The following is a 27,669-nucleotide window of genomic DNA, read 5'->3' as shown; positions in this document are numbered from 1 at the left end:
TTTGAATGAGCTGACCAATGCTCATCAAATTGTGCTTCATACCAAGGGAAAAATACACATTTTGTATTTCCTTCTTCTCACCTTGCTTGGTGCGGACCATAATAGATCCTTTGCCCACTACTGGTAGAGTTCCATGGTTACCCATTTTAATCTCAAATTTGAAACTCTTGTCAATGAATGAAAACAAGGTTTCATTACCACTCATGTAGTTGCTACATCTACTATCGAGGTACCAAACCTCATGGATTCCTTTTTCACCAACATTACACATGATGAAGGCAGTGGCATTGTTTCCACTTCCCATGTTCACATCAGCTACATTTGCTTGTCTTGACTGATCATTTTGCTTCTTCCAGCATTCACTTGCATAATGCCCATATTTATGATAGTAGTAGCATTCTACACTACTCCTATTTGAGTTGTAGTTTTTTTTACCTCCTCTTGAAGTATTTTGTGAGCTACTTGCTCCATCTTCTCTTCCTGAGCTTTTTGTTGCAGCATTTCTTTGTCCTCCATTACCTCAGCCTTTGCCTCTAGAGTTTTTGCCTAGGCCATTTTTTTCCTCTCTCTCTTCCTCTTGGATTTGACTGAGCCTTGAATGATTGCTCTTGGGAAGAAGAAAATGCAGATCTATTTATCCTATGCTCATGGGTTTGAAGAGTACCCATCAACTCTTCCATTGTCAAAACAGTGAGTTCTTTTGCCTCTTTTATGGTCATGACCAAATTTTCATATTTATGAGGTAAAATCCTCAATATCTTTTCCACTATCCTTTGCTCTTGATAGTCTTCTCCATTTGACTTCAGTTGATTGATCACATTGGAGGTCCTTGAACTGAAATCTGCAATTGATTCATTTTCCTTCATATGAAGGTTCTCAAACTCCCTCCTTATATTTTGGAGCTTTACAGTATGAACTTTATTAGTCCCCTTGAAGTTCATCTCAAGGATATCCCATGCTTCCTTTGCATAATTTGTTGCTGCAATTTTTGGGAATACTATCTCTGTCATTGTTGCTTCAATCAAACTTAATGCCTTAGCATCCTTTCTCCTTGACTATTTCAGCTGAGTCTTTTGATTATTGGTAAGAGCAGCATACTAAGCTCGGTCTATCACATTATTGAACCCATTAACTACAAACTCCCATAAATCATTTGCAACCATTATGGTTTTCATCTTCTTTGCCCATGTATCATAATTTTGCCCATTAAAGGATGGTGGCATGTCAAATATCCCAAGAAAATAAATGTCCTAACTCATTGTGGATGTGGGGCTTCAAATCTCTGATACCATGTGAGAAATAAATCACAACTTTAAAAAATTAGCTCGACACTAACAAATGCCAAGTGCCAATTTTTCTAAGCATATGAAGGTACCGAGTGGCAATGTGCTCGACATGTGAAGGTGCTGAGTGACAAGCAATAGGTACCAAGTTAGCTCGACACAAGAAGAAGCCAAGTAAGCTCAGCACACAAAGGGAAATGCTTAGCAACAATGGATGTCGAGTGAGCTCAGCTCAAACTGGAAAAATTATAACATAGAGAAATTTCAATGTGAATGTTTCCACCATTAAAACTAGAGAGCCAAAGCTTGAAGCTTCTAAAAAAACTTCTTAGAAAACAATGAATAGAGGAAGAGCAATGGATTCAAGTATGCCTGCTAGCTTTCTATTCAACTTTGATTAAAAACATTACAAAATCTGGGAGCATTCAACTTCAACCAAAAAACCCTAAAATAACCCTAAACTGGTAAAACTTCAAACTTCAATGAACTTTAAACTTGCAGCTCTAATGGCTGCATACAATGGTGCTTGGAGCCATCATTGCTTCAATAGGACAAATCCAACAATAACAAACTGACAAAATGAACAGAGGAAACATGACACAAACTTCTTTCTGTCTCTACAACGACTGATCTGTTGATCAACTTCTTTCTTCTTTCTCTGCTCTTCAACTCTTTGCTAAACTTTTGATCTTCTGAATCACTTGAATGAATCTAAAACATTCCTTTTTGTCATATTTTCCCCCTCTTTCCTAATTTCAAAAACTCACCCACTGCAGTTATTGTTTCTATCTGTTCTAGAGTTTGTCAGGTGGTAGGTGGGCATTTGGCTCCAGGAACAAATGGCCATTGCATTTAATATTCCAACAAAACTGCTCTCATAGATGCACGCAAAAGTCAAAAGAAGGACTAAGAAATCTGAGTTCACAGAATGTTCTGATTGCAAGATATGTGAAGGAACTTCTAGGAAAATTCAATTGGCCAGTGTAAATACATAATCTATGGGTTCTACAAAGAGTTCTATAAATGTAGGAAAGTTGAAAGATTAGCTTTAACCTCTTCTCTCACCTATAGAAACTCACTGAAAATACTGGCAAATTTCAATATACCGACTAGAAACTGTATGTAGGTTAGCCTGTCATTTCCCCTACATATATGTAAAAGGTGAAATCATGGACCACATATGCAAACTGACACTGTTCCACGAATAAATTTGGTCTTATGGAATGCCATGATTGCAAGATATGAATAAAAGGATATGAATAAAAGAAATGTTTTGATGAATATTAATGAACTTCAAGAATAAATGAAATTGATAATAGTAAAGCCAGTCATCTCCTATGAAAAAAACAATGGATTCTTTTTAAAATTGTTGTGTGGTTTTCTAATCTATTCTCTATTGTGGAATCTTTCTTTTTACTAAAATTCTTTCTCTACCCTTCCCTCTTTGGCAATTGGACATGTAAGAAGTAATTTCATAATATCGATTACAAACTTTTGAAAAGAATAATTTTATTTTTGATACATGAGACTCTTTGTCTATAAAGTTTATCTCATCACAATGTTTCTTTTGTTTGATAAATGTGGTAATTCACATATATCATTAGTAATTAATTTATCTTTAATTTTATTTGAGCTTTTTTGCTTATTTATTTTAGAAATTTCTTCCATCTATCATCTTCAAAAATTCTTTGGAAAACTCTAACAGTTTTTCATGCCCAAATGCAACCCTTTTTTTAAAATAAATAAATACAACAAAACAATACATTGATATGTTGAGTTGAATTTGACATTACATTGATTATAGAGTGGCGGCGTTAGTAGTTGAATACACTTGATCAACCTTGTTGTCATGCTTATGCTCACTAAGCCAACTAAGCCTTAGGTGTTATCGACAAATATTCTAGATGTATTCAACATCACGTGACTTATATCAAATATTAAAAATTCAATGACTAATCATCATTAATATCAGTAAGGGCTTCCAATACATTCTACAAGACATGTGTTTTGCTAGAATCATTTATATAAGGCTTCTATATGTTTACACATATTAGAAAGTAGGATCCATACATACATTTTGTTCTATAATGTAATCCACTAAAGTCTCTTCCCAGTTTACTTGGCATCATCCATGTATAAGGTTGAGTTCAATACAAGTTTCTTATGGAATATTCAATTAAATTTACTCTTACATATTAATTACCAAACACCTTTATTATTTTATCTCTAATATTGCATGAAAACCCTAGTCAATATATATTGATGTAATTAATTTAAATTTTTCTTATGAGTCCATTTTGCTAAATGATAAAATCACATTTCCCTTTCAAAGATCTCTAGAATCTCACGTATCCAACTCCAGAGATTCTGTGAATATAGGAATTCCATTTAATTTACTTTTATATTTGTTATATTCTCTCATAACATTCTTTTCACATTTAACAAGATGAATCTAAGGTCATAAAATGTTAATATCTTAGAAAAATGTTTTATTTATTAAATTATTATATATATATATATTTATTTATTTATTTATTTATTTTTAATCTATGTGAAAAACAAAAATTGATATATATATACTTTCCTTGCTATGCATAACATCATAAATGATATATATATATATATATATATATATGTATGTATGTATGTATGTATGTATGTATGTATGTATGTATGTATGTATGTATGTATGTATGTATATATATATGTATATATAAATATGTATATGTATATATATATGTATATATATATAAATATATCTATGTATATATATATATATACATATACATATATATATACATATATATATATATACATATATATACATATATATACATATATATACATATATATGTATATATATACATATATATACATATATATACATATATATGTATATATACATATATATATATATACATATATGTATATGTATATATATATTTATATATATATATGTACATATATATGTATATATATACATATATATGTATATGTATATATATGTATATATATACATATATATGTATATGTATATATGTATATATGTATATATATATACATATACATATACATATATATGTATATGTATATATACATATATATATACATATATATGTATATATGTATATATGTATATATATATACATATACATATACATATATATGTATATATATACATGTATATGTATATATATACATATATATGTGTATATATACATATACATGTATATACATATATATGTATGTATATGTATATATACATATACATATGTATATATATACATATACATACATATATATACATTAATATCTATATATTCCTAACCTCATCAACTCTCATATCAAATCCTACCCTAATTTCCTACTTCCAACACATGACATTATATCTGCTTGCATTAAATCTAGACTATACTAAATTCCATCCCCAACATCTTACTATATTTAAAACCCCAAACATGTTTCCACTGCTCCTAGGCAAGTTCACATGCCCAAGGTGGTAGCTCTTCTCCCAATGCAAATCAGCTTGGCATGCTTTCTACTTGGACCACTTTCCAAGTCCACGTTGACCTCTCCCTCAACACCAAAGGTTTTAAGCAATACAAGAATTACTTCCATTTCCAAACTCCAAGGCTTGATAAACTATCCCAAGGTTTGCAAATACTGAGAGGGCCAATTTTTCAACTTCCACACTTCTCCCCTTGTCCCATACGCATGGTACCCCTTTTCTAGGTGAGTTGGTGAGGATTAAAAATAATATAATGTTTGTATCAACCCTACTAGCTGGCGACCTCACCCTTATATATTGCATAGTTTTTATTTATTTTTTAATTTGTGCCCCTTCAACATAGGCGACTAGGGTTCTTGGAAGGTGTACTTCCCTTGGCCCAATGAGAAAGCGCTTGGGATTGGGGTCTGACATTATGTTAGATTTGCTCCCTTTCCCATCTCTTGTTACATGCGCCAAGTCTTCTTAAAAAAAGGTAAAAGCTTAGGTAGGTTGTGTTTACATTACATTTTTATTTATTTATTGAAAATTAATCTATTATTTGGTGGGACATATTATTAGGTACAACCTAGTTTTAAAAACCTGAATGCCTAGACTTTATTATAATCATAGTCTTTTGTTTATGTTGTTATTATCTAAGCTAGTCCATGACTCTAACCCTCTTTTTTTTTTTAAAGGATTCTAAAGTATATTCTTTGAAATATTTTATTGACCTATATTCTTGGTGGAGGGATTTTTTTTCCCTTCCATACATTTTCCAAAGAGTTAAATGGGCACCTACAACAAGTTATTTCTTATGCTCTTGTACATTCTGTATCATCTATTTGATATTCCACTTCTATAGTCTAGGGTACTCAAGATAGGTATCTTGCAATGATACAATAGGGTTTACTAAATATGTTATGATAGTTTAAATTAATGAACTTATTGATTCATTTTTACAAAGATACTCAATACAGAAACACATATAGAAATCATGGCAGAATTATTACATGGAACAAACTGATTATTCTTATCTATGAATTTAGGAGATTGGAAACCATTTGCTCAAGCTCTAATAATGCATTCTCTTGAGAGAGTTAAATTGAATATGCATGCATATCTATTATACAATGGAGTTGAATAGTAGGATAATACAAATGAGATAATCTCCCTATCATTACAACTTTTATATGATATCAATTTTAACTTGGAAGAACTTATGCATACAACTCAAGGACCTTCAAGCATTATAAATTCTTCATTGATATTCATATCATGGCTATAAGCTAAATATAATTCCATTATCTTCAAATGCATATTCTACAATGATTTTTAACTCTTATCATCAATACACTCATATCCAAGACAATGAAACAACAATATCATTACAATGAATTTCTCTTCCATGTTACTCTCACAATACACAAAAGATGGTGAAATCAATGTATCAAAATATACACAGTGGAAATACTTTTTACTAAACATAGATGATTCACAACCTCTCCACTGACAATAAAAAAGACAATAACATACTCTTACAATACAATTAGATTCACATAACAAGATGAAGTTGCTCTCTATCTCAACACAAATACAATAATGTCTTCTTCTCTTATGCACATGGAAGGATTACAAGGGCTCCAAGTTTCAAAGATTATCAATAAAACTTGCAATTGAGAGATAATAATGGAGAACCATGGAGGCTCACCTCCCAACCTAGGCCTTAAGGAGGCCACCCACCGAGCTAGGGGAAACAAGGCCTAAATGGGATACATTCAATCAAGCATCAAAAATAAGAACCAACATGAATAAAATATCTTCACAACTCATTTACAACACCAACCAAGGTTTGCACAATGATTCACAGATGGAATCATAAACATTGGGTGAAGGTGGGCTCTCCAAGCAGGAGAATGTCATATCCTTATGAACAAAAAATCTAACAAATGCAACATTTCATTAAGGCTTCCAAGAAACATGCTACAACAAGGCTATCAATAGTCACATGCCTCAACAAGGCTATCAACTCTTACTCCTCTTCACATATCCTCACTTATACCTCCCATAGAACAATAGAAAGGCATATGGATTCAATGGAGTCAATACTCCATGAAAACTATCCTCTCTCCAAGAGGGGGATTTCTCAACTTCAATGTTGAGCCCAACTAACCCATACACCCCAAGGCTTCTCTTCCCTCCCAAGGGTGAGTGAAGCCTTCACACCCAACACAACATTCAATCCACCAACCACAATCCAAGAAAACAAAACCAAATGCAATAGATTTAGCATGCTCACTCACATACACAAATAGTTACAACATGCACCATATGCAAACCATAGATCCTACAAGAAACACTCTTACAATTTACATCTTCAACTTTCATGAGATGAGAGAAAACATGGCATGAAGCACTAACCTCCTAACCTCCTTCCAAGCTATGGTTATGAAATGGTTGTGAAGATCTTTCCTTCCTTGGCTTCTAAGCTTCTTCCAAAACCCTATCTGTCTCTACAATTAGAGAGTGGGTGAACAACCACTAATTTTGGCACAAGCTCCCTAAAAAGACCTCCACTTCCAACCCACCTACCCCTCTAACACCCTTGTACCTTTCTACCAATAGGAACTTAACCAAGTGGAGGGGTGAGGAAAGAAGTCATGTGACACTTTGATTTTCGAATTGGCTTGAAAATCACTAGTTTAGAGGGTCTCCTAAGTCCTCTAGAGCAACTTATGGTTACATTTAGACCCCCAACCTATACTACTACCATGTGGGTGACTTATTTTCACAAAAATAACACTTGGGAACCACTTTTAGGCTCTCTAAAGTCCCTATCAAGTTAAATTCAAATTCCATCATGACGGTGACTCATCCTAACACTCTCTAAGGTGTTAACTTAATTTCATAATGGGATTAAGTTTAGGTTAAGTGACTGTATGCCTAAAAATCCTATATGACATGTCATTTACAAATAGACAACACAAGTGTCAAATGACACACACACATTAAATACTTTACACATCACAATGACATGTCGCTAATTAATCATGATCTTTAAACTTATAACACCCATGCACAATCACATTATGAAATAAAAACAATACAATGAGGTTTTGAATCTTCCAAAGATTCACCTTGGCTTTACCATGTTCACATAGGTTTGAACCTTGTTTCCCCAAATAATTTCCATGGTTCAAGTTTCTTGCACACTCAACTTAAAAGTCAGTAGTCCAATGGAATAATATATAAATACATGTAGATAAATGCAAAATAATCCATTAACACATTAACACACACAATAGATTCCCCTTTCTAATCATTTCCATAAACTATTCAAAACATTGCAATATCAACATATGGGTATCAACATTTATTTTTCTTATCATAACAAAATTACCATTCTAAACACTATCACCATACTTATAATCATGAAAGACTGAAGTCGTGTCTACTAAATCATTAAAACATATAAAATGGATCTCAGTATATATGTCCTAAGTGAAAATCACTAATATATAGACTTGTTAACTAATATCCTTTCAATCAAGTTAAACATAGCAACATTCCTAGCAATATCCCTTTATCACATTACAAGGGGTTTGTGTGTGAGTTTCTAGGGTTAGTTCATTAGACTATTAGAATGTTTCCATAATTAGGTCATCATAATTTAAAACCAATTTTTGAATATAACCATATGTCTTGTTGTCATTATAACCTACATTCATTGTTGTTCTCACTAGAGTGAATGTTAATTTATCCTTCCTAATTGCCTTGTAGATTATACCTTGAATCTCGTGACCAGGTTCTCAACTTGAACATATTGAGTCTCATTTTCATGTGGTCTTATCTTATCAACCTAATGTTATTGGATAGGGTATCAACCTTATAATAATCAAAATCTACATCAGTCTCTAATAGGATCTCGTAAATCATTGTTAATAACAAAAATGTTGATCATGACCTATTAACTCCTAATCATATTCATTCCTTATAGTTTATAATAGGGTATGGGTGTGGGCCTTACACATTCGGTAACTTCTTTGATTCTATTGCTTATTATTATTTCCTCTTCACTAACCTTTAAATACTCCCTTATTTAATTTTGCTTCTTCCCTCTACCAATCATATTTATATAATACCTACCAATAGCTTGGTCAATTTTATTTGTGTATAGTATTGTCTTATATTCTTTCACTTTCTTTATTAGTTTAGTTTAAGTTTCTATGTATTTATATCTTAAGTTAGAAATCATTCTATTTATTTAATATTCATGAATTCCATGTACATTGAGTATCTACCTATCTCATACTAGTGCTTTTTTATTGGTTGCATTCCATTGAATACATGCTCTCATAATGCTTCTTGTAATTCTAGCTTTACTCATATCTTTTCCCTTGGCCTTAATATTGTTTCAACACTATTTTTTCTTCCTTGTTCTCTATTGTGATCATTAACTTGTCTTCAGACCTTACATTGAACTTGCTAATATATTCTTTTAATTTTTTATTATCAAAATCTTGCATGATTTGTTCTAATTTATCCATTTGCATCTCCTTTCTTTTTAATACCTTCTTTTGTTAAGGGGTAGTACAAAAAACTTAACATGACCATAATTTTTTGTTAATACTTATGGTCATCTATATATTATGTTAGTTTATAACATGGTAATTTTACACCTACTTATCTTTTGGTGCACTTATATTCTTTCATCATTATTGCTCTATTTATTTTTCAATTTAATTGGCATAAACTCAAATATGCTTTAGAATTTTGGCTTTCACATTGACATCATGGCTCAATTGAAAATTCATTTTCAAGTGATACTCGGTTGCATAGGACTAGGGACATGAATAATTTTATCAAAGACAATCTAGATCATTAATGAGTGTGCCTTGAAAAAAATCTCTAAGATTTCAAGGTATAAGCCTATTCTATCAAAGTACAATCCCAAGACTATTTAAGTTGAGAAGGTGTGAAATTGGATAGAGTTTTCTTGGGTATGCTAGAGGCCCCTTCACTAGTTTTAGATGTCACTTGGATGTGTACATCTTTAAACTTGTCACACTTTGTATTCTTATGAAGGAATTAATAGGGATAGAATTTCTTAGAAATGGACATTATTAGGTTTAATCATGCCAAAAGGAACTTTCCAACTTACTTTAGGCTGCTAGGTGCATGTAAGATGTGTCATACTATGGTTAGTCCAAAAACACGACTAGGTGAATAATGTAAAATATCACTATCAACATCAATAGTTACTTGGTTATTAAAGAATTATCTTGCAATAAATTTGTGTTGATCAGTAAAATCTATAGTGGTCCAAGTTTTGTTAAATGGTTGGGAGCTAGGGTTTAGGCTTACAAAATGGTTACTTGATTTTAGGAAAGTTTGTACATGAAGAGTCAAGGAAAAGATGCAAAAAGGAGAAATGGATGTACTCAATACTAAGTAAAGAAGAAGTGTGATCAAGGTGTAGAAAAACTGATAGTACTAAATAATATGGATAAGAGGTAGTTGAAAGTGATTAAAGGGTTACAAATCTTTAATCTAGAATGTCTAATTCTCTAAGAAAAATTAGCAATATAAATAGGGTGAAAGCATTTTAATTTTCAGAGATTGGTGGCACCATAGGTAATGGCTATCTAGACATGAATTTGGTTTCCTTAATACAAAATTTCACAATTTCAAGATGCATTCTTAGATTTGTATAGGGTTAATAGTGAGGATGCAAAAAAAAGAAACATTTGGACAACTGATTAAAGGAATAAATCTATATTTAAATTAGAAATATATGTATATATAAATATATACATATATACATATATGTATACATATATACATATATACATATGTGTGTGTACACACACACACACACACACACACACACACACACACAATCTTGACCTCTCTTTACAACTATGTGTCCCTACTAATTTATTCAAAATTTATGCTTTCATTAGTTTTTGTATTGAAAATTTCCATTTCCTTTTACAAAAAATATATATTTTAAGTCTTTGTTAAAATGTGTTGATTTAACACCAATTGCACCACTCAAGAATCAAATTTAGTGACAAATTCTTTATAAAATTTATTATAACTTTATCTAACAAATTTTTTTTGGGGGAATTATATGGGCTTGTTGAGATTTTAACATGTCAAGGGACAAATATGCTCTTTTCCTAATAATAATTTATAAAATGTTTACATTACTAATTTTTTTTTATTTTCATTCAAAGATAAACACTTACATACATACATAATAATCACAAACAAATTAGGACTTGAGTTTTTCTCTTTTAATTTATACATATATTTTGTTTCTCTAGACATTATCATAAAAATCTTAATAGTAAAAATATTGTTTTTAAGAAGACTCTCTATACTTAAATTTGTTCTAATGGTTTATAGTTTTAACAAGTGCCACATAATGGCTTAGTACTTGCCTTTAGCTTTCATATAAATATAGTTTTAATTTAATAAATTTATTATAGTTTATAAAATATTTTAATTAATAAAAATATTAGATAATTATAGTTTTCTATAATGATATTAATTTAATTATAATTTAAATTTTAGTTATAAATATAATTATGAATATATATGTTATGTTGTATATATGTCATTGATAATATTATATTAGAAACATATGAAAATAAGAATATTTTTTATAATAATATATAATAGTATTTCTTGAACTATTACATAATATATGAAAGATATCTTTTTAGTATGTTTAATTGAATGATAAATATTATATTATAAAAAAATACAATATTAAAATATAAAAATATTAAACCAAATCATTTACATTAAAAAATATTAAACATTAATTAATCATATTCACTTTAATACAAACTAACTCGGATTAAAAATTATTAGTTTTACAATTCACTCGGCCAATATAAGAGCTAAATGAATTCAACCAATCAAATCTTAGAAAAGTAATTTCTTAAAATTGTAATGTTAACAATCATGCATCTATCCTATGCAACATACTAGTTTGATAAAAAAAAAAAAAAATCAATTAATTTTGAAGTTGTAGAAACCAAAAAATTTAATCACTAGTTAAAGCATAAAATCTAAAAAGTATCACAATAGTACTTAGCCTACTAGCAAGTACTAACAAGAAAAAGTGTTACTAAATCTCAAATAACTAATTACCCTTTTATACAAACCTACAACATAAACAAAGACAAAAATCACATAAAATACATCTTTCAAATATTTGTAGTCCAAATATTCTAAAATTCTCTATCTTTAAAAATCATCTTCTCTATGAGTTATTCAAGACTACCAACATAGTCATCTAGCTACCAACATAGAAATCCCTAGAAAACATCATAAAAGGTTACAAAAATTTCAAACTAAAAGATTTCTTTTACATCTATTGTATCGAAAATTGCAAATAATCAATTCAAAAATAATAATTTAACTATTCACAATTGTAATCAATGTTTACATACATACATACATATCTATTTATCTATCTACCTACCTATCTATCTATATATAATCACATTTTTGTAATCTTTGTCTAGAATACTTTTGCCTTACAAAATAGTAAGTGAATTTAAAATAACTATATCAAGTTTCATTTTTAGTTTACAGCTAGTACACCATGCCATGAAATGTAATATCTAAACAACAATTCAATACAAAACAAAATACATATTTCAATGTCATCAACAATATATCTTCAATACATTAAATAAGTAATTATCATTTGTGTGTGTGTGTGTGTGAATAGATTATTTATATTCAATGTAATAATATTTATATTTATTAGAAGTTAAAGATCTTTTATTTATTTCAAATTTAACATTTGTTTTCCCTTTTTATATATCTTGGGCATACCCATTACACACCAAGGTGCAATTGCTAGTATCAATACAATATTCATCTATATACATATTCTTACTTTGAAAAATTAAATTATCATAAATATTTGATTCTAATAATACAAAAATCTAAAAATTAAATGTTATTTTTTCTAATTACAATTACCCAAGAGATATGATATTGTATCCAAACAGGCAAAGTAAGTATATGATTAATTTATTATAAGATATTAAATGATTAATTTATTATAAGATATTGATTAATTTATTATAAGGTGCAATTGCTAGTATCAATACAATATTCATCTATATACATATTCTTACTTTGAAAAATTAAATTATCATACATATTTGATTCTAATAATACAAAAATCTAAAAATTAAACATTATTTTTTCTAATTACAATTACCCAAGAGATATGATATTGTATCCAAATAGGCAAAGTAAGTATATGATTAATTTATTATAAGATAGAGATAAAAAAGGGTCATTGCAAAATAAATTGATTTAAGTACATGTTACAAAATGATAAATAGCCTAATTAATAAATGGTATATGATTGAGAAAAAATATTTAATATAGCATTCTTGTGTTATATTTTAATAATAATAATTAAATATAATGATTAACCAATTTTCACCATTAAAATATGATGAATAATATATATTTAAATATACCCTCCCTTATATGATTACTAAACTTTTATAAGGAAAGTATTATAGTGTTTTGACATAAGAAAATAAACTAAATGAGAAAATGTTTTAAAAATATATAAAAATTCATAAGAGTATTAAAGGATTTTAAATGAGCCTAGGCAAATTAAATTCTAATGAGGGAAATATTCTCAAAAGGTAGGGAGTATTTCTTATCCATGATAGCTTAATATAATAGTTTAATTATAATATGATTATAGTTTGCTTATTGATATTTTTATTTAAATATTGACTTCAAGAATATTTGAAGATAGCTAGGATAGTTTTCAAAATAGGTATTCAAGGAAGAGAATTAGTGAAAGATCATATCAAGAATTAGAACCAATTAAATTTATTTGACAAATTAAATATCATTCTTTTAAACACAATATCATTATATATTATTGCACTAAATTTGTTCTATTGTTGATTTTAGGTTTAGGTTCTAGTTATGAAGAGGCACAACAATATGAAGCTTATTGCTTCCCTTCATTTTCAATAAAAGGGAAACCACAACTGTAAAGGATGAGAAATAATAATATAATCTAAGCATATAAATGTATAGATCTTCAACAACTAAACAAAATTTCAATTGTACGTCACTTTTTGAGATCAATACAATGAGTAGATTTTTTCCTTCAAGATGGTGTTACAAGTGTTATCTTTTACCAGATAAAGTCCTCTATGATTCTTGAATTTTCAAATTCAATTGTTATTTTTAAAACTTGTGTGGAGATCTTATTTGTTCTACATATACACTTGATTATCAAAAGGTTATAAAAAAGTTGTCTTATTTCTTTCTATTTAATTGGTTTTTAGAATAGGAATTAAATTCAATTAAACTACCTGTATGTGGTGTACTTAAAAGATATGCATAGATAGGATTGAACATTTGATCATTTGAGAGAGAAACAAACTATCTTGTAGGGTTGCATGTGAGGATTTGGTAAAAGATGACTCTGTAGCTCAATTGGGATAAGGGAAGGTCTTTCATTATTTCTCTAAGTGGGAAGATTTTCATATACTAGCCAAGTTTGTTTTTTATTATTTTTAAGAAAGTAGGAGTTGTTAGATTTTTAGAGTAAAAAGAAAGAGAGAAGAATACAATTTGAACATTTCCAATCTATATGCCAAGTTGGTAATATCTTTTTATTTCGATCATTAAATCTACCTAAGGATATTGTATTGGATGTTTGAGAAATAGAGTTAGAAGAAGAGGTGCGCCCATTTTGGTGTGGTAGAGATAGAAGTGTAGTTGAATTTGATCACATTGATCATTCATGCTCATTGGTTAGAGCCCATGCTTGACTACATCATAAGAATAATTCTTTAGGTTTTAAATAATCTGTGGCTTTGGAAACCAACAATGTCCACTACACATTTTGTAGGGCATGTAAGGAAAAACCAAATATAATACATGAATACATAAATGGATCAATTGAATGTAGAAAATGATTTCAAGAGATAATGGTACAACTACAATAAAGGATCATCTAATACTGATGCAAACATATGGGGACCTCGATGGTAAGAGAGTTACTACCGCCCAACCTCATGGTAACCTAATCATGCTCATTCTCACCATACTGGGGAGATAGTGTACGATCCACACATGGTCATAAGAATACAAAAACCATTCCTATGTAAGGGATCCTAAAATCTCACCATCTCAAGGATACCAAAAACCATTGATAAGAAAAGATATCAAATGTTGAAACAAAAATCAACCAAAACTAAAACCATGTACCTAATCCATAACTAGATATCAGCTCCAAATCAAATACCAAAACCAATGAAGAAAAACCACTAATAGAACACCAACTTCCAAATCAAAATACAATCACCAAAAGAATAATAACCAATGATTAAATGGAAACAACAAATAAGTACCAACTACTAACAATAAATAACACCCGCTAGAAGAAAATACAAGATTTACATAAAGGACACTTAGGCTACATATTCGATAATTTCATCACATGGTCAAATACTTGAGTTATATTGAACTGGTCTTTCACCAAACTCCAAACCATCAAGTATTAAGTTACCTTAGACTAATCACTCTAGACCCTAGACCCTCAACATGACGCATGAAAAACTAAAATACCCTCTCATACATCTAAAGAATACTAGTCCAACCTCTCACTAGGTATCATCTTGTTCCCATCCTTATCCTATACAAAACTCAAGGCATGAGCAAGGAAACATCACTATTTATCTTTTTAATATTTTATCCCAAATTTTAATTATTGGGTTATCACTTATTACCAAACTTACAATAGGTTACCTAGCACTGGCCGCTCTAGGCCCCTGGCCGCTATTATAAATGACTCCTTAGGATGTACCTAGAAAACCCCCCTTAAACTCACAATCACAAATAGGTCCCATAAACACAAAAATATGATAAACAATTTCAATTCCATGATAGACAATTGGAACTCACACTGATTTTTAAACCAAAAATATCATAAATTCTTTCCTAAGAATACACCATAAACATGATCCTCAAAGTAAAAAATAATATAAATGAATAATAACAAGTTACCATAACAAAAATAAACTTTACAAGCCTCTGGTGCACATCCTTAAATGGCCAACTAACTTTCCCATGTGGATGCCACCAAACAAGGCATTAAATGCATTCAGCATGTAAAAATCAAAAGATCAATGCCAGATGTATGTAAACAATGGGTAAAAGCACAAACCTGTGTCACCTTTTATAAAGAAACGTGATATCAAAATGTGACAGTTCAACATTAATGACAAAAAAAATGGTATTTGTGTTTAAAATATGAAGATGATGTAAATTGATGAAATGTGTAGAATTCTATGAATTTTATGCCTATAATTTTTATAATTTTTTTGACTAAGAATTTATTCATGTTATTTTATTTTGAAGTCACTTTTTTAACTGTAAAAAATATAGGATGTAGTTTCTGTCAAACAAGTATGTGCAAATCATCTTTTTTTGTTCTGATTTGAAAATATTGTATAGATGACATGTATAGCTAGTGAACAAAAAAAGAAATAATTATTTTTGATGTATATTTTCTTTGTTATAAGTACTCAAGTTTGACCTTGTCAAAATCCAACAATTTTTTCCTCTTGTCAAAACTTCCCTATCAAATCTATACCTTCTTGAAAAAAATTACATATTCGTGAAGAAGATTCTCTCCTCTAGTGATAAATTTTATTTTTTTATTTTTTTGATATGATTTACCTTTTTTTTTTCATTTTTTGAGAGAGCATCTTCTGAAATGTTGAAATATCGACTTATAATATTTTAAGATTATAACATATTATAACTAATCAAAAAACTCAAAAATTTATATAATGATGATGTTGAATTTGAGATCTATAAAAGGGTATTTTTAGTTTTTGAAAAAAATTGAGTTTTGATAGAGAAATGAGATTTGACCAAAATAGGTTTTTGTATCACAAACGGTGACACAGATTTGTGCTTTTACCCCAATATAATTATTTACTAGAGTTTAGTTTTGTTGATATATATATATATATATATATATATATATATATATATATATATTGAATATTCCAAAATAAATCTACAATGTAAAACTATCTTGAATCTCATGCTATCTATTTTTTCTAACAATGATTTTAAATTTAATATTTAATTTTTCTTTATTCATAAAGAAACTATAAATAGCTCTACTTAGATTATGATTTTAATAAATTATTTATAATTCCACACATAATTTCAAATAATCATAATCAGATGATTATATAGTGAACTTCTCTTAAATAATGTCTAAATCATAATTATTTATAAATCTATAATTAAACTTGTTCTAACAAAATTATATCCAACCAATAGTTTAACTAGACTTATATGTATAACTAAAAGCATTAATATTTAAATCCGCTTATAAGAAAATAAAATAATATTTATTTATTCATTTATCGATTAAAAAAAGTAAATAATATTTTTATTTTTTATTTTTTTAATTCCTTTTTTTTATAGGTAATGGGTCAAAGCCTAGATTAGTTATTATCAATTATTATTATTTAGAGAAATTTATTATTATTATTTAGAGAAATTTATTATTATTATTTAGAGAAATTTATTATTATTATATGTTAAGCTCACGTAGACTTGACTTGAGACCTTGCACATAAGAGGCTCACAAGTTACTATTGTGTTGTAGGCTCTTTCCTTCCGAAATTAATAATTAAATTATTTTTCATTTCTTTTATATAATCCAAAAATAAACAATATTTCTTAAATTGAAAAGAAGCATACAAATACTATGCATATATGAATGTATTATTTCTCACATGTCTGGGTCTATGCACCTCTAGGTCTATGCACCAAGCTAGTGGACACCACCTTAAAAAGATGCAATAACTCGATTAGGTTATGTAAATTTTCAAAAAGTGGCTAGGACTTTTTTTGAATTAAAAGCAGCCAAAACTAGGCGGTTGGCCCATAAACAAACAAACTGACCAACTACCAGCAAAATACCATCAAGCAAAACTAACCCTTACCACTAATCAAAACAAAAACAAGGCTTAGAACCATAATTTAAAAAGTATCAGTAGGCTTAAACATATCACCTGTCTTCGAACTAAAGAAACTATAGTAAAATATACAAAGGCTTAGCAACCTTGAAACCTTTCAAGTCCGGTAACTAGCAGATAACCAACATAAAAATAAAAAGGAGGGAACCCTTAAGATTTCTTGGCCTCCTTCCTCCCCAGGAGGATGTTAGCCCAGTCTTCTACCAAGAAGTCAAACAACATCTTAGAATCCTCCTTAGGCAAGTCTCCCTCTATGTCCTTAAGCAGATTTAGTGTGGTGGTAGCTGCATGTGTCACTTTAACTGTGAACTTGGTTAGTAGATGCATTCTCTCCTCCAACGCATGGATTCTCTCCCACACCTCATTACCAGCCTTTTGCATTTTTCCTGGGTAGCCATCAATTCCAATCTTTGAAGCTTCCTGCACAATTGAGGGGTTAGTAGCATCTTTATAAAAAACCCTTAATAGGGGAGGAGATCATTATGGGGGAGGGCACCTTGTCCACCATATCGGGTAACTGATCCTTCACTAGGTCACACACCCCAAGTCAACTATTGCCAGAACATGTGACACATCCTTATTCACCTTTTTCCCTTCTCCAAAATCTAACCTAGAAGAGTTCAAAATCTCCTCTTCCTCCTCCTCCATTCCTCCCTCCCCAAAATTTATCACGTTTCCTTTTATCCTCTGTTTGGGGCAGCTTGAATCCTCTGAATCTGCCTCCTCCTCATGCAAGGCCCCCACTTTCAATTTCCTTTTGGCATTATATTTTGCTAACCTCCCTGACCTTCTCCTACCCCCTCTCCCCTCTTCCTATGACTCCTCCAACTCCTTCTCCTTCCCTTTATCCTGTCTCCCTCTTTTCCCCATGGGGTGGGTTTCACCGGGGACCCACTAGGTGAAGGCTATGGGGTAGGGGCTCTGAGACCCGTGATCCTAAGGGGAACCATTTGGGGCTAGAGGTTCGGATGGGTAGGAATGTCAATTTCCACAATCGTAGGGGGGACTAGGGTGAGATGGAATTGATACAACTTGAAAATTAAACCTTGGTGTAAAACGGTAAAATTTACCCCCTTTCTCATTTTTTCTTTCACATCAATAACAATGTCCTCTAACTCATGCAATAGGAAGAATGGAATAGAAATAAAATCTTGGTGGTGAAAATGATTAAGGAGAGGAAAGTGATAGTAGTAGCAAACTCTATACCTTCCTTCCAAGGTTAGATACTTCATTAGAACCAAGCAAACCTTGTTCCATGGCTTGGGAAGCTTCTCCCACATGAAACCACCTTTAAGCCAAATAAGTTCCTCTCAATCCACAAAGAAGCATTACAGGCTCACATCATCTATCACCCTAGTCACCTTCTACCACTTCCTACCCTTTGTGGCCATGTAATGTCCCCATTTTGGAGGTAATTTGATTTAATTAATTTAATTAATTAAGCTATCCAAAATAATGAATATTTTATGAGGATGACTAATTAATAATTTTAATTAAATAAATAAGTGGTATTAAGTTAATTATTTATAAAGTTATCAAATAAATAAATATTAAAAGGTAACTTTATATTTAATTAATTTAATAAAGTGACTTAAATTATAAAATATTTTATAAAGTCACTTAATAAATAAAATAAAATAATGTTCTAGAAGTTTCTGGAGAAAGTGGAGAAAAAGAATAAATAGGCATCTAGGGCTTCATTCTCACCAGACAGATTTGTTGTTGTTGATGTTGATGTTTGATGGTTGTGGAGCCTAGGGTTTCTGCAGTTGTCTTTGGCCATTGAGAATGAAAGCTCTCAATTGGTGAGCAATTTTGAGGGTTTGAAATATCACTTGAATTATTGCAAAGTTGAGGAAGTTGCTTCAAACTTTCTACTTGTACTTCAAAGCAAAATTTTATGGCCCTTGGCCAAATTTTGGTGGTATCGATTTGAGGAAATCTATTGCAGATTTTGGAGGCATTTTGGAGCTTTTGAATTTCATCACTGGGTCAATTTTATTTATTGCACATTGCTGTTATAGTTACTAGTCTTTTTCAAATATTAATAGAGGACAATTTTGCATATCATATTTAGATTTTTGCTTGTATGGCCTCATTCAGATATTGTTCCTTTGTGGGTATTTGAGATTCATCTTGGGAGAGCTTGGCAATTATTTTGGCGTATTTTGGTGTAGCTAACAGGTTGCTGGTAAATAATTTCAGTGGTCTGATATACTATAGAAAGGGCACCATTGGCAAGACTTTTTGGTTCATAGCTCATCATTGAAGCATCCTATGGTTTTGGGTATTGTTGCATTCAATTGCTATCATCGAGACAATCATTTCAAGGACAAATTCAAGGAGCCTAGAGTCTACATTTATTTATCTAAAGTATTTCCAGGCAAGAATCTTCAAGGGAGTCAATTTCTTCATTTGGAGGGGTCTTCATCATCAACAAGTGCTACAATCAAGTCTGCAACTCTTCTACAATCTATGTACCAGGTTTCTTGAGTCAATTGTTGCATATATACTGCATTTTAGATTTCATACTAAGGCTACATTTCTACTCAAAAAATTACACAATTTGCATATGTTGTAATGCCAAGAGTCTTGGCCATTTCATACTAGCATTGTAGTTGACATTATATGTGCAATAAGGGAGACATAAGTTGCTGATCTGATATAGTTGTAATTGAATATGTTTTTATCATTCATGATCAACTTATTAGTTTGCATGCCAATTGTTTGACAAAATGTCAATTGGTTGTAGGTTCTCTTTTTGGCATAAATAATGTTATAATTTTGCATACCAATGTTTGAATTAATGCCACTTGGTTGTAAGTGCATTAATGCCATCTTGGGTTGCATCCAAAGTGTTTGTCATAATTACTAGTTGTTGTAGCTGCATATTGCAAGTAGTTTCAGTCACATATATGCATTGAATATTATCAAAATAAGTTTCACATTCATGTTAGGTCATTGTTCAATCAATTTTGAGTCTTCTTGCAAGCCTTCTCATTGATGCTAATTGAAGAAAAGAGTCATTAAAGCAAACTAATATGTTATATCAGTCATATGACCCTTGTATGTGAAGTGTTTGACAAAAATTCCAAGGCCAAAAATAAAAAAAAATTAATTAGATTTGAGTAGGATCATTACAGGCCAAACCCATCCCTAGAGCAATCACCTCCTCAAGAATATGGAATGAGATACCATTTATCATAACTTTGCGGTCCTCCGAGGAGTTGACAAATTGCATAGAGCAATTTTCATCATGTTCATTAAGTGCCTCCATAAACGAGACAAATCTACCTTCCTTCAGCAAATACCACACCAAGGGCTTCCTCACATTTTCCTCAATCATAGCCAGCTCAATGCACATCAAATCGCCACCCATCTCTACAACGTTTCCCTCTCCTCTCTTCTTCTTCCAAACCTAGACATAGTTACTAAAAAAGACTTCACACTTACGTAGAAAAACCCAAAAGTAAAGATAATAACCACAATTAATAGCAATAATAGAAGTGGCCAAATTAGCAAGACAGATCATGTGTCGGTTGCCATGATCTTTCTCCCAATCATTTCCATCATTCCTAATGCACATTAACCATTTAAAAATTATTTCTTTTCTTTGTCCAACGCACGATAGCACACATAGGGAAATAATTAAAAAAACCTCCTTCTCAAACTTTAAATTTTTGGGCCAAGCAAATTTATTATTGCCCATACTTGATCCATCACTCCTTACCATTTGTGCATCAAGGACTTGTCCTCTTCACCAGCTCAACTGCATAATACAAAAAATCCAGCTAGGACTCATGATTTTTTACTTTGTGACTCACTAACTCCCTTACCAAATTTGGAAAAGCATTCAAATTCCTCCAACATCTAAGCCCCTTCACCTTTAATCCTATCGCCACCATGCCATCAGCCACACTATTTGCCTCCCAAAATATGTGATTCAAATCAAATCTATTAAGAATGGTTAATAGGTACTTGATGTATTCTATCACACACTTGATGGCCCATCCCTCCCTCATATTACCTTTGATAGTATCTATGATGACGTTAGAATCGCCTTCAATTTCCACATCCCTCCATCCCACACTTATAACCAATTTTAAGCCTAGTGAAAATATATTTTAAAAAAAAATCTAATTGTGTTTTGATATTCTCTAAGACCTTATTGAGTTTTAAAGAACTAAAAAGTTCTTTAAAACTAGATCAGGCTTTAAAGAACAAAAAGGCTCTTCAAAAAGTGATTGGGTTATGAAGAAATAAAAATAGGCTCTATTCTAGAAGCCATAACTTTCATGTCTGGATTTTGATTGACCCATTCAAAATGTGTTGGAAACATATTGACTACCTTTATAACATCACATAACTAAAATAATCGTACAATATCAAAAAAAAAAAATTTAATCCATTTGAATCAAACATTGTCTAAAATAGGAAGTTGATGTTTTCCAAAAAATGCAACAAATAGGTAAACACAAATGCTAAAAATGCTCTCCCTCTCTCTCTCTAAAATAGGAAGTTATTGTTTTCCAAAAATGCAAAGAATAGGTAAATAAGAATGATAAAATTCTCTCTCTCTCTCTCTCTCTCTCTCTCTCTCTCTCTCTCTCTCTCTCTCTCTCTCTCTCTCTCTCTCTCTCTCTCTCTCAAATAAGAAGTTGTTTTCCAAAAATGTGATGAATAGGTAAATAAGAATATATATATATAGAGAGAGAGAGAGAGAGTATTCAAAACATGTTTTCATTCTTGTTTATTTGTTCGTTGTATGTTTGGGAAACAATGACTACCTATTTTAGACCCTTTTTTATTCAAATAGATGGCAAGTAAAATTTGGTGTCTTAGGATTGATTTGTTGAATAAATATGTGTGTGTGTGTGTGTGTGTGGCAGGGGGGTGGGGTGTGAATCAGTTATCAAAAGTCCTTTAAAATAATTTGTACCCTTTCTATCAACAAATAACTTGAGTAAACATTCAACTAGCCTACTGTGGATTACAACTTAATCTATATAAATTCATGAAATAGCATACGTTACATCCAATCACTACTATTTAATGTGTAAACCCAATTTGAGTAAAAATCGCCATGGGAATTGTTGCCCACTAAGAAATTCACTCTCCTAAAGTGATCCAAGCTATGAGAAAACCTTGTTAAAGATTATAAACACATTTGTTAAATGTTTCCCTATTAGGGAATTTTCACCAAATATTATCTAGATCATTCACTCTTCAATGAGTGGCCTTGCTAAGGGACTTAGTACATTTGTTAGAATGACTCCTTATAAAGGATTTACAAGTAGGACTATTAGATCCACTCAATTAAGAGATTTTCTACTACATTGGTTAGAAAGTAACAATGATATGATCTATGAAATAACAACTACCTTTTCCTATTCACATCTCCTTTATACACTATACTCTTCTTCACACTTTTCTTTACTTGGTGGATCAACACACACATCATATCAACTCTTTCCTTCACTTGTTTCACAGTTTCCTCTGCTCGATATATCCTTTTGTTCTTGTTCATGTATCAACTACTTTAACTTTCTTTCTCATCCTTTATAAAGGCACTATTTGGTCTCTTTATATCCTTCATTAGGTTTTCCTTGAATTCCTCTCATCCATTCAATCACATCTTAGCCTTCATATAATGTATTTGGCAATCAGAAAAAATTATGCATTGCGCTAGCTATAATTCACCTTGGAACATGAACTTTTCTTGGATAGTGAACCTTTCCTTGAATCTCTTCCATCTAATCTTCATTCCTATAGTGAATGTTAGAAATATTGTGCTCAAGTAGAAACAGTCTCCAAGAGGCTCACTCATGAATAAAGCCCATTTTGGGAATCTTCTCCTCACCGTGACCATAATATCATATGATAAAAATTTGTATATTTTTATTTATTTATTTCTATTTTGGTTATATAAGTCTTTTTCTTACTAGGATATTGTATTAGATATTATGACATATTAAATTTATGATCATATATAATATTCATATTTACAATTATCATACATTATTATTAATTGATAATATGGTATTAGTATTTTATTTAATATTATTATATTTATCTACATAATGTATTATTATTATGAAAATATATTATTTTTTATATTTGCATTTATATTATAACTATTTTATTTCACTATCATGATTAGGGGACATGACATTGGTACACTTATACTGAACAATATCTTTTCGTACCAACCACTATTTCTAGCTCAATAGCTCACACCCATATTCCTTAACTTTTAACTTCACAACTTCAAACCTTTCTTAGCAACCAATGTAACTAACTTGCACATATTTCTAACTCTTCATCAAATCACATGAAACAATCAAACCAATATTACCTTTTTAGAGACTGATTCATAAATTGCTCACTAAAGCTCATACACTTAATCATTATTTCATCTTCTAACATTTACCAACCTTTTCTTTTCTCAACACCACATCCTTCAGATGATTTGAAAACTCACATAAATCAATATCTAACTTATTCATTTATTGATATCCTCCAGTATAATAGAATTGAGACCAATGGAAAAATAACAATTGATCCAATTCTCTTACATTTTATTCAATGCTTAGTTTTCTAACCTTGTTCATCATCAACATCATCAATATCAATTGTAGGAACATGATTTAGGTCAATTGCATTTTAGATCTCTTCAATATATTTCTAAGATATTTTGAATAGAGTTAATCAAACTCCAGATGTTAAAGGTATGATTTTTAGAGTAGAGCATACTCTTATTTCTTCATAGCCTAATTAGGTTATGAAGTTACTTTTTACCTTTCATAATCCAATTAATTTAGTTTAATTTTAGAAACCCCATCAGATTATATTTTGGTAATATCCTTGGAAAATTACCCAAAGGCTTGGGAAACTATTTTCCCTCCATTCATCTTCTAAGATGAATTCTCAAAAGAACCCTTCATTAGGTTTTCACATGGTGAAGTGGGTATCTCTAAAATCACCACCATAATCTCACACATCTTCTTAACTTTCTAAACATGTATAGTTTTCTATTTTTGGACAACTTTAGTATTGTAAACTTTAAGTATTTTTATCACTATATCGACACTCTTCACAAACATATGTTTATCTTTATTTTAATAAATTTTAATATACTTAACCAAATTCAAAATAAATTACATATTATTGGTCTACACTTGACTCTACACTTTCAAAAAATATCATTTTCATTCGTTTTGATGCAAGTTATCATGGTCATTGAAAATACTTAGAAAAGTCATAGAAAAATATTCATAAAATTATTTTAAAAATATAAAACTTCTAGATATCACTCTAAACTGTCATCCTACCAAAGGAATTTTGAAAATACTAAATATAACTATCTATTTTGGTCAGCATATAGAACAACTATGTAAATTTTTCTAAGAAAATTGGGAACAACTTTTCATGCACGTGACAAATTCAACAAGTTTTTTTCTACAAAAGCATGCATTTAAATTTATTCTTTTGGATTCTCATGGTAATACAAAATCCACCATAATATTTCTATGCCAAAATTTTACAAAATTCCATTCATGGTTTCACAAATGAATTCAACAATATTTAACAATCCATTTTCAAGAAATCTAGTAGACACGAGGTAGATAGTCTTTTTGTATAAAATTCTACAACAGATTTTCAAACCCTACCTTAAAATATAATAGTTGAATTCTAGAAAAATCTCATTAATTTTCATGATCGAAAGTACTCTTAATTTTCAAAATATTATGTAACTTTAATCTTCCAATTTGTTCTACAAAACTTGTGTATGATCAAATGATTGAAAATCCTCTTATAATGAAAACCTAACCTACATAAGGTTTTCTAATCTTTTGATTTAGAACAAGCAACCCAAATTTAATTAAATATTAAATAGTTTAATTTATTAATTCTTTCACTCACACTTTAAAAACTTAAATAATTAAATATTACTTTCTTTTCTTTTCTCACTTTATTTATTTGTGTAAAATATTTTTAAAAATTTATTAAAAATAAATGTTCAAAAGTGGAAAGCCACTAATTTAATATTAAAATAATATTGGTTAAAGGTTTGTGAGGGAAAGAATGAGCAAGAAAATCCTCAATCCTTACTAAACAAAAATGATTGCATAATCAAGCAGTCATTAAGAATACCTTGAAGAATAGCTAACAAGTGTGTGGAACCTCAAATTGTAGTTAACAAGAGAGTAAAGTGGAATCAATGGAAATTCCCTTATATCACGAGCTACAAACAAAATATTAACAAGCTTGCACCAATAACTACCTAACAAAAAGGGTGTAGAATTTGGAGTTATTACAAATACTTCATAACGAAATTGTGATTTAAGTACAAATCAGTTCAAATAAAAGATATGTAGTGTGACATGTAAAGATCACCTTGAATCTAAAAGATTGAATGCTGGAAATTTTGGGGTGTTACCAAAGTTTGAATTGGGGATATGTTTCAAGCCAGTTGTCTAAGTCAAACACAGGTTTCATATTTGTAGAAGGCCCAAAAAGTTGATTGCAAAGATATCAGTAACCACAACCAGTAATCTCAACACCAAACCGGAGTGCAAAATGAGAGTCCATGAGGAGTGTGATGTCGAAGTCCAAAAAGCTAGTTGAAAGAATATCAGGAATCACAATTGGTAGCTACATTATAGAATTGGAGTGCAGAACTAGAGACCATATGGGGTGCAATGAAAAAAGCACAAATTCCCAAGCTATGCCAATAAAACAATGGATAAGTTTTGTAAATAACATCACAACCATCACCCTTTCAGTCCCATTGAAAAATGGATATAGTAGAGGCAAAAATCATGGAAAATGGAAATCATCTTGGGAGAAAAATACGATGTAAAAAAGGGGAGTATAGGTAGTCATCCTAGGGACAAAAAATTATCTTGAGAACTAACTTACTCTTCCATGGGAACTGTGGGGCTTGATTCACTGGCATCAACTATTTTTAACCTAGAGAAAGCTATAGAAAACTCAGGTGTAACATTGTATTGAGAAGTCAATACACCAACAAAGCCACCAGTTGGATAAATTGAAGTAGGAGGCACCATCAAAGATTGAGTATGGAAAACATTAGCATCAAGAATAGAAGAGTCATAGGATAGAACTAGTGACCAAAAAAAGGTCGAAGGTAGGATTCATGACCAAGAATGGTCAGAATGACATGAAGCTTGGAAAAAATAATAGCGTGCATCTAGGAGGAAAGCACCCAACCCACATTTCACATTGAAAATGGGAGAGGTTGCATGTGGTGAGTTCAGATGGCACTTTTCATACTATCTAAAATGTACTTAAATTCTCAATTATGCTTCAGGAGTTCCCATGGGAAAATTCTAGCAACCAATGTACTACCATTCCAAATATCATAATTATCATTTTAATTAATACTAATATTTATAGCTTACTAGTTATGTTCAACTCTAAATTTATTATTGTTAACATTTAATCTTTAGTTTTTAACACTTATCTTTAATCATTAGTTACTTTTTTCAACTTCTATATTTAGACTTATTAATTGAAGTCTTCAAGTTAAATAGATATACTTAATTAATTTTAAATTAAGTAAATATCATTATATCTTAATATTCTCTTTTGATTAAACTAATGTTTAATAATCTAAATGGCATAGTTATATCATTTACTAATTAAAATACATCATTCAATCTACATAAATGCAACATAACAAAGATAGATTGAATCCAAATCCAAATCCAAACAACATGCACAAAGATAAAATCATGAGTTTGAATGGGTAGTGTAGGGTAGGAAAATAGAAGCAATCCACCCAATACATTAATGAAGA

This window comes from Cupressus sempervirens, chromosome 5 (assembly GCF_028749045.1).
Source record: "Cupressus sempervirens isolate cs-2001-9-10 chromosome 5, ASM2874904v1, whole genome shotgun sequence".
Lineage (NCBI taxonomy): Eukaryota > Viridiplantae > Streptophyta > Pinopsida > Cupressales > Cupressaceae > Cupressus > Cupressus sempervirens.
The sequence above is the reverse complement of the archived record's forward strand: the minus strand, read 5'-3'. Positions refer to the sequence as shown.